Source organism: Hemiscyllium ocellatum, chromosome 18 (assembly GCF_020745735.1).
Source record: "Hemiscyllium ocellatum isolate sHemOce1 chromosome 18, sHemOce1.pat.X.cur, whole genome shotgun sequence".
Classification (NCBI taxonomy): Eukaryota; Metazoa; Chordata; class Chondrichthyes; order Orectolobiformes; family Hemiscylliidae; genus Hemiscyllium; species Hemiscyllium ocellatum.
Window position 1 is genome coordinate 21,918,952 of NC_083418.1, and position 14,239 is coordinate 21,933,190.

A 14,239-nucleotide genomic window follows, 5' to 3' on the forward strand; every position below is an offset into this window, starting at 1 on the left:
CGGAATCCCTCCCTCCTGCACCATCCCTGTAGCCACGCATTTAACTGCTCTCTCTCCCTGTTCCTCGACTCTCTATCACGTGGCACGGGTAACAAACTAGAGACTACAACTCTGTTTGTTCTAACTGAGCTTCCAACCTAGCTCCCTGAAAGCCTGCCTTACATCCTCACCCTTCTTCCTACCTATATCGTTGGTGCCAACGTGGACCACGATCTGGGGCTGCTCCCCCTCCCCCTTAAGGACCCGGAAAACACGATCAGCGACATCACGTACCCTTGCACCTGGGAGGCAACATACCAAACGTGAGTCCCTGTCGCCCCCACAAAACCGTCTGTCTGTACCCCTCACTATCGAGTCCCCAAGAACAATTGCTCTACCTTTCTCCACCCTACCCTTCTGAGCAACGGGGCCAGGCTCCGTGCCAGAGGCCTGAACCTCGTTGCTTGCCCCTGGTAAGTCATCCCCCCCACAAGTATCCAAAACGGTATACTTGTTCTTGAGGGGAATGACCGCAGGGGGTCCCTGCACTGGCTTCCTCCTCCCACTCCCCCTCACTGTCACCCATCTATCTTGAACTTTCGGAGTAACTACTTGCCTAAAGCTCCGATCTATGACCTCCTCTGCCTCCCGAATGATCCGCAGTTCATCCAACTCCAGCTCCAGTTCCCTAACACGGGTTTGGAGGAGCTGGAGATGGGTGCACTTCTTGCAAGTGTACTCAGCAGGGACGCTGATGGCTTCCCTCACCTCATACATGTTGCAAGAGGAACATTGCCCTCTCTGCACTGCCATCCCTCTAAAAGTAAGCTTTCCTTAAAAAACACAAAAACCAACTAAATCTAAAGAAACAAACAAGGAAAATGCAGCACTTACCCGCTAGTCACAATTGGTCTTATTATTAGGTTAGAGGAGGTGGAAGGGTGGGAGGCTCTACTCGTGTAGTGCCTCGGGTGACTCGCCTACGCGTTTAAATAAGGGGAGAGAAAAAAAAACCTTACCCAGGTAACCTAGCGCGCCTTCCGGGTCTGCTACCGCTTTTTTAAAGGAAAACTTTAAATTTTTAACTATTAAATAAACGACCAAACTTACCCACCAGCCGTCGCGAAGTCTTCCGAGAGACTGTTATTTGTTAATTAAACCTTCTCTGAACTGCCTCCAACATAGATACATCATCCATTAAATGAAGTAACCAATTCTGTACAGAGTAGTCCAGATGTGGTCTCACGAAAACCCTATAAAACTGAAGCATAACTTCTCTTCATCGATTCCTGCCACGATGAATTAAATTGTTCTATTTGCTTTTCTAATGACTAATATCTCAATATTGTGAAATGTAGGAGCAACAAGCCACAGGTGGATGCCTGGGTAGATGGATAAAATGGAAATGAGAGATGTATGAAGGATACAAAGGGAACAAGACAATGGAGGCCTTATAGAAACATGAAAGTGGAGAGGAGAGCTCAAGAAAGCAATTAGTAGAGCAAAGAAGGGGGCATGTAAAATCATTGGCAGCAAGATAAAGCACAATCTTAAGATATTCTGCAAGAGCAACAAGGGGAAGAGAAGAGTCAGGAAAGTCTAGAGCCTATTAGGGACCAAAGGGGCAATCTATGTGTGAAGCTGGAGGTCGTTAGTGGAGTATTAAATCAATGCTTCACCTCTGTTCACTTACGATGGTGGTATGGAATGCGCTGTCTGAGTAGTTGAGTTAGAAAAGCTTAATTTTCAATAAGTACTTGGGTGAGCACTTGAAGTGTCATAACATTCAAGGCTATGGGCTTAGTGTGGAAAAGTGGGCCTAGTGCAGGTTGTAGTGCATTTTTGATGTTATAGACTCAAAGGGCGTGTTCTGCATTGTGTAATTCTATGATTCTATGATTTGACCAATATCTCCTCCCAGGGCTCTGCCCCTGTTTCTGGATATCCCTAATGTATCCAAGCTAGCTATATTCTATACCTTAAATATTATAGTTTCCAGTCAACTAAAGCTCATTTCCACAGATTCTAATATACAAAAACACAGGCAAAAAGCCCAAAACAATTTATTTCATCACAAAATTTTTGAATCTGCAACCACCACCTTTTCAGGTAATGCATTCCAACTCATAACTACTTAGAGTAAAAATAATTCAGGTTTCCTCTGTACCTTTGGCAATAATCTCAAAACTGCGCAATTTGATTAGCAATCCTCCTGGTATTGGAAACAGTTCTGTTAGTTATTTGATCAAAACCCTTCATAATTTTGAACACCTCTATTAAATCTCCTGGTCGCCCTATCAGTTGAAAGGTGAACAGTTTCAGCTTCTCTAGCCTCTCCACATAACTGAAGACCATTAACGCTGGTATCATCCTATTAAATCTCTTTTCCACTCTATCAACGTGTGCATATAAATTTATTTTCTCTCCCTTGTCAGACATTGCTTTAATAGATGCACAGGCACATTACTGCACATGCTTCACTTCAACATGTGGGTCATCTTATAAAGTCACATATTTGTGCTGCATTATCCTTGCCACTTTATTTTTCAAGTTACTTTCTTTTCTGTTATCTTTTCCAAAGGTTAATCGAGGGTTACTACTGCCTCTTCCGCTCTATTCTGCTGACTATCTGGAGCTAATGTGCTTCATGCATTTGTTCCTATCGGTATCTAGAGGCCAAATTGTGCGCTTTTTAAAATAAATGGTTTTGCCATAAGCTTTCATTCCTCATATGGCCAAAATTTAATCTTTCGTGACAGCTAAGCATAAATTCTTAGAGACGAAAAGCAAAGATAGCAATCACTCCGCCCACCCCTCACTCTTACAGGACGCTGTCAGATAAACTGTACTCACAACCTTTGGATCAACAATGTTTAACCCTCCATAAGCTCTCAAATCCTGCACAATCCACAAAATAATCCATTCTCTTCGTCTGGAATCAATGGCCTCCATCTCTTTCCAAATGGTTGGTGAATGGCATGCTGGGAAATGTTGGAGGTGTTGCCTATTTCTGCTTGGATAGAATGGATGCCTAAAATATCAAAGCCACCAAGATCATTGTTGCCAGTGACAGCACCATCCTGCCCTCATGCAAGGATCCTGGTTGCTGTGTAGGAGTTGGTAGTGACTTATCCTCGTTAAACCTGGATCAGCTGGTGGCAGGAGAAAGATTACCAATAATGAGACAGTCTTGTATGGAGATTCTGCTTCCTCTGGTTTGTTCACAGAGCTTCTCCTTTACTTCAACCTTTTGCAGCCATGTTACAAACCAAGGAGCAGAGCAAACACACTCTCCATAATTATTCACTAAATAATATGGAGGAGTATTTTCTCTCAGAGGGTGACAAATCCTTAGAACTTTTTTTTCAGAAAGCAGTGGAGGTGGAAGAATCATTGAATGCTTTAAAGGCAGAGATTGATAAATTCTTGATGAGCAGTGGAGTCAATGGTTATTGGAGATAGTTGGGAATTTAGAGTTGAGGACATGATCAGATCAGCCATGATCTTATTGAATATTGGATCAGGCTTGATTGACCACATGGACTATTCCTGCCCTAAATCCCATACGATCATACCTTTATACATGTCATCCCTACTTTTAGGCACTAGCTCTCTAAAACACCTTCCAATATACAACACTGAACAACCCCAAACTCATCCTATACACGAGTAAATCAAAACACCTCACCTGTGTTGTATCTGGTCCTTCAAATCTCGCCCTCATGCTGCTGAGTGAGCCTTCAACAGGCAGTGATCAATATAGGCAGTCATGATACATGTGCGGATGAGGTTCCTGAAAAGAACATCAAATTGGTAGGAATGTCATTCCTGACCATTCCAGTGCAAGCATAGTCTGCTCGCATTTCTGCCCTTCTCAATGTGGGACAGTCTGAAGTGTCCAGTGGAATTGGCTAGAAAGATGGGTGTTGATGATTTCTTCCTATGTAGAATCTGTAGTATTGGTTTGAGGTCTACAGTACACCATTTCTTTTGCTTACAAAAGATCCCTCTTGGGCTGGTTGAGGATTAGTTTGCCAGTCAGTCTGAAGATTGTGCCCATAACTGTTGTTACACAACGAAATTTGTATCATCGATAGTCACAGGTGAGTTGCTGGAAGACTGGAAGTTGGCAAATGTGGTGCCACTGTTTAAGAAGGGTGATAAGGACAAGCCAGGGAACTATAGACCAGTGAACCTGACGTCGGTGGTGGGCAAGCTGTTGAAGGGAATCCGTAGGGACAGGATGTACACTTATTTGGAAAGGCAAGGACTGATTTGGGATAGTCAACGTGGCTTTGTGCATGGGAAATCATGTCTCACAAACTTGATTGAGTTTTTTGATGAAGTAACAAAGAGGATTGATGAGGGCAGAGTGATAGATGTGATCTATATGGACTTCAGTAAGGCACTTGACAAGGTTCCCCATGGGAAATTGGTTAGCAAGGTTAGATCTCACGGAATACAGGGAGAACTAGCCATTTTGATACAGAACTGGCTCAAAGATAGAAGACAGAAGATGGTGGTGGAGGCCTGTGACCAGTGGAGTGCCACAAGGATTTGTGCAGGGTCCTCTACTTTTTATAATTTACATAAATGATTTGGATGGGAGCATAAGAGGTACAGTTAGTAAATTTGCAGATGACACCAAAATTGGAGGTATAGTGGACAGCAAAGAGGGTTACCTCAGATTACAACAGAATCTTGACCAGATGGGTCAATGGGCTGAGAAGTGGCAGATGGAGTTTAATTCAGATAAATGAGAGGTGCTGCACTTTGGGAAGGCAAATCTTAGCAGGACTTATACACTTAATGGTAAAGTCCTAGGGAGTGTTGCTGAACAAAGTGGCAAGTGGTTAGCACTGCTGCCTCAGTGCCAGAGACTCGGGTTCAATTCCCGCCTTGGGTAACTGTTTGTGTGGAGTTTGCACATTCTCCCTGTGTCTGTGTGGGTTTCCTCTGGGTGCTCCGGTTTCCTCCCACACTCCAAAAATGTGCACATTAGGTGAATTGGCCATGCTAAATTGACTATAGTGCAAGGTGAAGGGGTAAATGTAGGGAAATGGGATTGGGTGGGTTGCTCTTCAGAGGGTTGGTGTGGACTTGTTGATCTGAAGGGCCTGTTTCCACACTAAGTAATCTAATCTAATCCAATCCAAAGAGACCTTGGAGTGCAGGTTCATAGTTCCTTGAAAAGTGAAGAAATTGTTTGGTATGCTTTCCTTTATTGGTCAGAGTATTGAGTACTGGAGTTGGGAGGTCATGTTGCAGCTGTACAGGACATTGGTTAGGCCACTATTGGAATATTGTACGCAATTATGGTCTCCGTCCTATCGGAAAGATACTATGAAACTTGAAAGAGTTCAGAAACGATTTACAAGGACGTTGCCAGGGTTGGAGGATCTGAGCTAAAGGGAGAGGCTGAACAGGCTTTCTTCCCTGGAGTGTCGGAAGCTGAGGGGTGACCTTATAGAGGTTTACAAAATTACAAGGGGCATGGATAGGGTAGATAGGCAAGTCTTTTCCCTGGGATTGGGGAGTCCAGAACTAGAGGGCATAAGTTTAGGGTGAGAGGGGAAAGATATCAAAGAGACCTACGAGGTAACCTTTTCACACAGAGGGTGGTATGTGTATGGAATGAGCTGCCAGAAGATGTGGTGGAGGCTGGAACAATTGCAACATTTAAGAGGCATTTGGATGGGTATATGAATAGGAAGGGTTTGGAGGGATATGGGTCAGGTACTGGCAAGTGGGACTAGATTGGGTTGGGATATCTGGTTGGCATAGATGGGTTGGACCCAAGGGTCTGTTTCCATGCTGTACATCTGACTCTCTGAATGACTTGCTAGGACTTCAAAGGATAGACAACGGCAAAAGTCAAGCACATGCTGTGGATGTGAAAGGCAAAATTGCCAGATTCACTTTCCCTGGGGACATTAGTGAATCAGTTGAGTATTACTGGCAGCCCAGCAGATTTGAAAACTATTGAATTGGGTGTGAATCCACAAATGCCAAACTTCTCATCTTCATTCACACAGATTGTCATGACAGGAGTTGACATTGTGACCACTAGATGTCCTAACCGGTACATTACTGTGTTCACGAGCAAAGTTCCATGCCCATCGGACTACTTCTGCCAACACTACTCATATCATTGGAAATTCTGCTGCCACTGTTTCTCTCTGCTGCACTTCTGCCAGCTGTGAAGCTGCTATTGTATCCCAGCCTGGGACTCCCAACACTGATGTTACTAAACAGTACTCTCCACACTTCCAAGATTGGAGATCTATCTAACCTTCCCCCCAGTAGGTTTAGTGCCACATGTAATCTTTCCTAACCCCTCAAAAATAAACCCTACCCCTTCAAGTAAATGAAATCTCATCCAAAATAATGTCAAGTTAAAGTCAACCATAATTCTACCTGATTGTGGGAGTGGTGTGGGAAGATTTAGTAACTAGAAGATGGGAGAGTGGCATTCAAAGGAAACTAAGGCCCATTTCACAATGCCAAATTAAAAGGACAATGGAATTTAAAAATTGTATACATGCCTGTTTTGAGGGATTTTAAATGTGAACAACTTTTTGAAGAAATTGAATTGTAAACTGTATTTGTGCTGCACTTTTTCTAAAAAGCATTATATATTATTTTAGACTTTTAACATAACTGCATACTTGTGAAATCTCAACATTTGTAAGGATAAAATCAAAGGCTAGATAAAACTGTGTGCGAGGAATTGGAAGAGTTATTATCAGACTCTTTTCTTTTTAAGAAGATTCCCCTTTAATCATTGACTGAACATTCACATGAATTAATTTGAGGAGCAAAATTTTGTGACCTTAAACAAAATAACAAATATTCAAAAGTACTTTCAAACATATAGATCCGAACATTCAATCATTGCATGTAATAAAACTAGGATGTGACATTATTACACTGAATATGGTGGTTTATGAGATGGATAACTTCATTTTGCCAGATATACTTTTACTCTCTCAGTAAATGCCACCATGAATTTCAACATTATATTCCAACAATGCTTAGAATGAAGAAATGTATTTTTGTGACTGGTCAAATCAGTCTCCAGTGGAGACTCAAAAGATTGCTGTTATTTGTCTTAGCAAAAGGCATATCGCAATGCATCTATTGGAAAAAAATCAATGTTTAGTTAAATCCAATGGAACTCAATTATATGTTCTTTCTTCCTTTTGTTATACATTAATCATTTCCTCTGCTGTTCCAAAAAATGCTTCAAGATTAGATTTTAACTTTAAATTGCTATTATGTTTCTCATCCATAATGGGAATTAAACTGATTCCTGACTGCTAACAGTGAGTTCCATGACAAGATTATATCTAGACTGGAGAAAGTTAGGACCTTGGAGGCTTGGACTTAGCACAATGGACAGTCCAACCTATTATGGTCTAGCCTAGTTTAGAGTTTGATTTTGCTGCTCTAGACCTCAAGTGGCACTGGCATCAAATGAAAAAGTGATTTAATACCAATAACATATATACAAAAATAATTGTTAACATAATTAAGCATCAATGGTGCTTCACAGGAGAAGAATCCAACAATATTTTACGCTGAGATATGCACTGACATTATCTTAGGTGACCAAAGACTTGGCCAAATCAAAACGTTTAAGGCATAACTAGGAGAAAAATTGAAGGCAGAGGGCATCCTGGAATTTAAACATGCTGTAGTTGCCAATGGTGCAGCAGTGGAAATCAGGAAGCACAAGAGACTGGACTTAGAGGAACAGAGAGCTCGGAAAGACCGGAAGATTTTAAATGAGATTCAGTTATGGGATCACTAGTACCTACTGGTTATTATGAGAAAATAAATACAGGCATTCTCTGGTTTCACTCCGAGTCACTAATTATGCTGTAAATATCATTTTTAAAACAACAAGCAGGGGTTAAGTTTTTGCAAATCTTGGAGCTAGAGGTATGAAATCAAATTTATTGCCTTATTCAAATATGGATTTGGTATATTATGTGGATTAGTAGAAAGCTGCAAGTGTACCAATCCAAAACCATAAATAAATGGTGCCCACCTGTCTAGGATGTTATAATTATATTACAGCAGCAATCCAGCTATTAATGTTGTGAGCACAAGCTATCATCTCCATTATAAGTTCTACTGACATATTCTTTGAACACTTTCAGAAAGTGTGACAGAAATAGGAGAATCATATGCATCAAGCTGTAGATAAATATTTATTTCATAGTCCTACCAAGATGTCTGGGTTGTTATGATGATTATAAACCACTCATTGTGCAATTGGCTATATAAAATGTGCTATTGCCACAAAATATTGCCCCATTTATTTGTTACCCCATTTTAAAAAAGGGTGGAGTTGCCATATCTAATCTACTTGTCTCCAGTCCAAATAATTATCTTAATCAAAATTGTTTAAAACAGTGTTTTAACTCCAATCCAGCAATACTATTCAAATTGCTACATATCTCAAACAAAAATGTATGAATTAACTCAATCCTTCTTTGAAGCATTAAGAAAAATTTATCGAACCATATTTTCAAACAAAACAGAGTATTTCAATATTTCATCAATTATCTTCATGAGGAATTTATTGCACATTCATTCCAAAATACTCATTTAGTTCAATTTTGCTTGTTCAGGAATTGCATAGACTGCGAATAATTGGAGTAGAACGATTTGAATTTACACAAGAGAATGATTAGGAAGTGAGTTTTATGTTAGATAAGGATTCAAATATGCGAATGCATTTTTACTTATTATAAATGTTGGAGTTGGGCACCTTGCATTTAAATGATAAGTAGTGAGAATTCTGATAATTGGAATATCAGTTGAATTGTCCTTAATCCATCAAATAGCACTGCATTGTTTTACATATGGGGGGGTCATTGATAAAAACTCAAGGTAAATCATCATTATCTCAATGATCGTTTTAGTCTGGAAGTAAGATCATCATAAATATAATTTAGTTGTGAAACATAAGTTTTCAACTAGGATTTTTTGGTATGATTAGTTGCTAATGATCAATACAGCTAAAACATTTTTCTTGTTGTCATGTTGGAAATTCATGTGAAAAATGAAGGATTTAAAAGGGTAAAAAACATATTCCATATGTTCAAAGCTGCATTATCCTATTTTGCCAATTGTATATTATAAGGAGAAGTCACTGAAACATTCATTTGAAATGAAAGGGTTTTATGTGGACAGATGTTCAAAAGAGCATTGTGCTTTTAATTCTAGGCAAATTGTAGCTCTTGGCATTGGCTAATAAAGGGGTATTGCCCTTCATATTTACGCAGAGAAAAAGTTATCATTGATAATAGGACTAGCATTGTCACTTGGGGAGATTATTAAAAATATTTAAAGGAGATTAATTTTGGATAGAAAGTATGCAAGTGATTTTATGAGGCTATTCCCAGATTCGGGGTTCCTTCACCATTTAGATTGATGATGAGCTGAGTTTATTCATTGTAGAGAATGACCTTTGTTGGGAGTTGAACATTAACTATGAGACCTGGTTTGTTTCCAAATTGAAGTGGTTATCCATTGTTTGGTTTCTGGTTACTTTGGGATTAGGACCAAGCAGGTCGATTTGAGATTGGAGCTGACTTTCTGATTGATGGTGCAGGTTAACCCTTGATTGGAGCTTTTTTTTTTCAGTTCGAGTTATTGTTCCTATCCCTGTTTGGACAGGTGGTATAGATTGAGAAGTTATATTTCTGAACATTGGATTCCTCATGGAAGCTATTAGGTTGCATTTTGATGTAGAAATACATGTGATATTCATAGCATTTATCATAATTTATCCACAAAAAGCATATTCTCTGTGATTGTAATTACTGAAACATGGAGGTTGCTACCATAGTTGTTCTGCTTCTTCTACCATTTTGCCATTCAACACAGCACTTATGCATATTGCGCAGCATTACATTCCTATCCTTACCTCAAAGGATAAACGTCAAAAATAGTTATAGCATGTCCTTTCCCATGTAAATGTCTTATATTATGCTAAGTATTTATTGCTGTTGAGCAGTTTCACTGGTGATTACATTAACCTTTAGAAGTGCAAAGTCTCATTTCTTCACCTTTTAATTATGGTTGAAAATCTCCACACAAATTGGAATAACTTATTTTCATAGATCCATAGATATATCACCTAAGGAGACTATTGGGTCCTTTGTTCCCCTATTTGGTAGACTTGGCCAATTAATCCCATTGTCCTACCTGTAAATACTTTCCCTTGAAGACTTTGATTGAAGCTATTCCATGACTCTTCCAGGCGGTGCAATCCAGATCACAACAAATTACTGTGCAAATATAGTTTCTTCATGTAATTTGAAAAAAGATATAAGATATACCCTTTTGGTGTTAGATGTAAATACAGCAAGTTCAGGATTTGTTCTAGATGGGCATTTAATCATTCATATCATCTGTATGCGAGCTTAATAAATGAAAAGTAGCATACATGCCCTTAACAGCGTGCTGCAACTATGTTGGTTTAAGCTGGGAGTGCTCCTACTTAATTTGCTTTGATATGGTCTAATCAGAGGTTGTTTAATATGGATCTGGTCCTTAAAAACACTAGAATTCTGTGAATTACATTAGGAACTGTCCGATCTGGAGGCATTTAAGGTAAGGTTAGATTCACTTTGATTCATTTCAGTCATTTACATACATCATGGTTTGATTGCTTAGAATTGAGTTTGGCACGAAAGTACATTGTTTGCTTTTTCTCTTGACCATCCATTCCTTGCTTTAATAATGGATTGGGGTGACTTGGCATTCAGGGATTTATGTAGTGGGTGGACTGATTGCTCATTGTTGGATCCGCGATGTTCAGTTTGCTTCATTGATTGGGTCTGATTGAGTTATTTGTGGGATGGTTCTGACCTGGACCGATGTTGATCTGTTGCGGGCTATTACAGTGAGGAGTTCATTCAAAATTTTTAGCTTTGACTTTACTGCTAATCCGTTCACCTGTGGTTTGTTTGCATTATCCAATGGATCCATTACAGTGGCCATTTCCAGGAAACGAGACTCTCCAACAATTACACTTGTTTGGGTCTGAATGTTACACTTAAATCTCCCTGCTTCAAATCCGGGCAGTGAAATTCACAAGGGAGCATCCTTCAAGTGGAAAACGGTATTGTTAGTTGACAAAGTTTGCAGCGATTTTCCGGATGGTTTGGTTGGTGGGGATTTTGAAGGAGAATCTTGGTCATAGGCATCCGACATTATCCCACCACTGTGAGGGGCAGTCGGATGAAAAGCTGATATAACTGTGTGAAATAACTCGAATTATATTAAACTCAATTTACGATTGGATCCATCAGGGCGTTTAAACGACAAACCAGTTTTGAATTAACTCAGAGTAAGAATAAAAGGGAAGCCGTGTCAAAATGACATTCAGGTGAGTCAAACAGAAAACGGTGAAGGTACATCTATTATAATTCAACTTAACTAATTAAAAATGTACAGGCTTCATTCTTCTTAAGGTAAAGACCAAAAATCACTGAGGTCACACCAAATAAATATTGCAGTTACTTATAAAGAAGGCAGCCAAGACAAGCACCTTAATCCTCTAGGTAAAAGATTTGCTTTGACTTGGGAAGTATGGGCCCAATATTTTACCAGTGAGTCGGATAGGAGAATGAGGGGTTCAGGCACAGCATCCCCAGAGACAAGCGCGCTTGCTGAGCGATTCAAAATCTTCCCACCCCCGTAAGATTCAAAGTTGCAGGAAACTTCCACTCAGTTCTCAGTTCGATTCCGGGGCTTAACAAGACAACAGCAGCCGCTTACCAGTCACAGGCGTGTTTAATGTAAAACTTCCTAAAGAAAGTGACAATCCCCACTGTTTACATTACAGTGCTTTACTCCAAGCTGCACATTGCCCGAGCGAAGCGCGGATCACCAGCGGACATTGATGATAACCTCACGGGTAAGGTAGCAGAGTCAGCACCTACCTGAAGTCCCCCGCCGCCTTCATATCTGCTTTCATCAGCACTCTTGAGGCACTGTTACAATCCTTGGAAGGATTCGCCCAGGAATTTCGAGAGCTGGGCTCGTTGTGCTACCTGCCCGTCTACCTCTGCTAGCCGGGAGCTGTGGCCAAATACTTTTGAGCGTCCGTCGAACCTCTTCTGGAACATTTTCTGAGTAGCTTTCAGGAAATGACACCCCCGCCCCAGCCACCCCTCCCCGCCCTACTTGGCCGCCGTCCTTTCCGGGGGGAAGGGAGCAGAGTTCCCTGCGCCCATTAACTCGTGTTGGGAGAGCCGGTGGAGACTGAGTAGGATGTGATGCGGTTCTGTGAAGGCACTGACTCTTTCTTCGGTCCAGAGAAATAGCGGCAAGCCAATAGAGGTGATGTAATGCAAATGCAGCCAATCATCACGGAGTCTCCCCATCCCCTATTTAGAATATACATTAATGCCCAGCCAAAGCACCGAGGCTATTTAACACTGAGCATTGACAAATTGGAGCCGTTCGGGACCATTAAATCATCCCAAGTTCATGGATTTTACGGGACTGTTACAACAGCAATCAGCTGCTAAATTGCATCTATTCCTTCACTGTCCCCTTCACAAATGTGTATCCTTTCAGTGGGGGAATGGGAGTGCTGGCTGGCATCACAGACAGAAGTGCAAGAGTTAGGGGATGGGAGAGGAGTGAAAGTTAGCACATATCCAGATGACATGCCCACTGCCCACAAATGTGCAATGCTCATAATCGGAGTTAAGATGAAGCCATGCGCGTTTGTGTGTGTGTGTGTAATTGGGGAGCCGTTGTTTTCGTGGTGGCAATTGGTTGGACTTCGAGAAGGAAGCCTCCAACTTCATGAAGCTCTTCCTTACTTCACAGCCTCACTAGCTCTTGATGCATGTTGTGGATGACTCCGGGTCACCTAGGGGGAAAGTGTTGCACTGAAATTACCCATGAGCACATCTCGGCCAAAGCAGCCCAGTATGTTGGCATCGGTCAGTCATACTTGCCTTCTTGAGATTCTAGTCTTCCGTCTCCTCATTCAGAGCTTCCCGCTGGCTCTACATCGGTGACAGTCATAGCAATGGGGCATTAGACAAATGCATGTGTGATGAGGTGACTATGGAACCAAGACTGAGATAAGGAATGCAGCGGCTAACTATAGCGGCTGCCAGCTGAGACGTTGAAGGCCTGGTGATCTGCTCACAATAAATTCGTTGACTGGATTAGCTGCTTGGAAAGTCTTTAAATTGAAGGTTGAAATTTTATTGGTTGTGTAAAATCATTTGGGCCCTTCTAAAGTCTATGTTTTCCTCATTCGGAGTCAAACCTGTGTCCTGTGAAACTCTACACGGAAATATTAATTATGTCGGGCATCCTGCAAGGCGCAAAAGCGCAATTTTATATCTTTAAAGAGATTAAAGTAAATTCTATTGACTCCCATCTGAAAGGTAACACCATGAGGCCACTCTTAGCCTTAATCCTAACGGCAGAAATGACCTCTTGTTAATCCTACAGTTAATTAGAATGCAAACTCAAATTCCTGTAGAATCAACCGGGAGCCGCCAGTTCATAGAATCTGACACCAGGTCCATGTAGCCAGGTTGATGTAGCTCTCCATTACAGGGTTGTTGGGGTGTGCGTGTGTATTCGTGTGGCATGGTGGGGGTGAGGGTGGTGGCGCTAGGAAGGGAGAATTTGCATTTCAAAACGACCGAGACATCTGTATCCCAAGAGTGTCGCCTAACACTGTGAACAAATTGTCCTTTAGAGGAACAGTCATCCTGGTTTCCATAGCACTTATAGCACACAGACAGATTATTCGACCTAACGCGTTGGTGCTCTGTTCTGCAAACGAGTTTCCTCTCGTCCTACTTTTTTTAAAGAAACCTTTTCAGCTATACCCCTTTTGTTTCTCCCGCATGTACTTACCTAACGTCCACTTAAGTACACCAACCCTCCTCGTCTCGATATTCGACACGACTGAAATTATCTTTAGACCTTATTGATGGATGCGTGCGTGCGTGCTGTCTCCGTCCGTGAACAGGTCTCATTGCAAAGAGGTGTAGACATCTCAGTCGTGTCCGTCCAGATTACAAAAGTAATTGGGTCTCTTGCAGATCTGTACACTCGCAGTGCAGGGAAATTGTTGTGCTAATATTCTTTGTCACTCTTAATTAACCAGCATATACTTCAACCATGAATATTCCCACATGTAACGCCTTGCAGAGCCATGTGAAATTCCAGAGAGGAATCCTTCCTTGCACGCATCGCCACA

General features: G+C 41.2%; 1 protein-coding gene across 1 annotated transcript in view; it reads right to left on the bottom strand.

Annotated features, from left to right (window-relative positions):
* chrm4a (cholinergic receptor, muscarinic 4a) overlaps positions 1 to 12,273 on the bottom strand; it is a 93,163-nt gene extending 80,890 nt beyond the window's left edge. The window contains exon 1 of the mRNA XM_060838417.1: positions 11,943 to 12,273. The gene's annotated coding sequence lies outside the window, so the exon portion shown is untranslated. The remainder of the gene's footprint in view (positions 1 to 11,942) is intronic.
* Between the last annotated feature and the right edge of the window lie 1,966 nt (positions 12,274 to 14,239).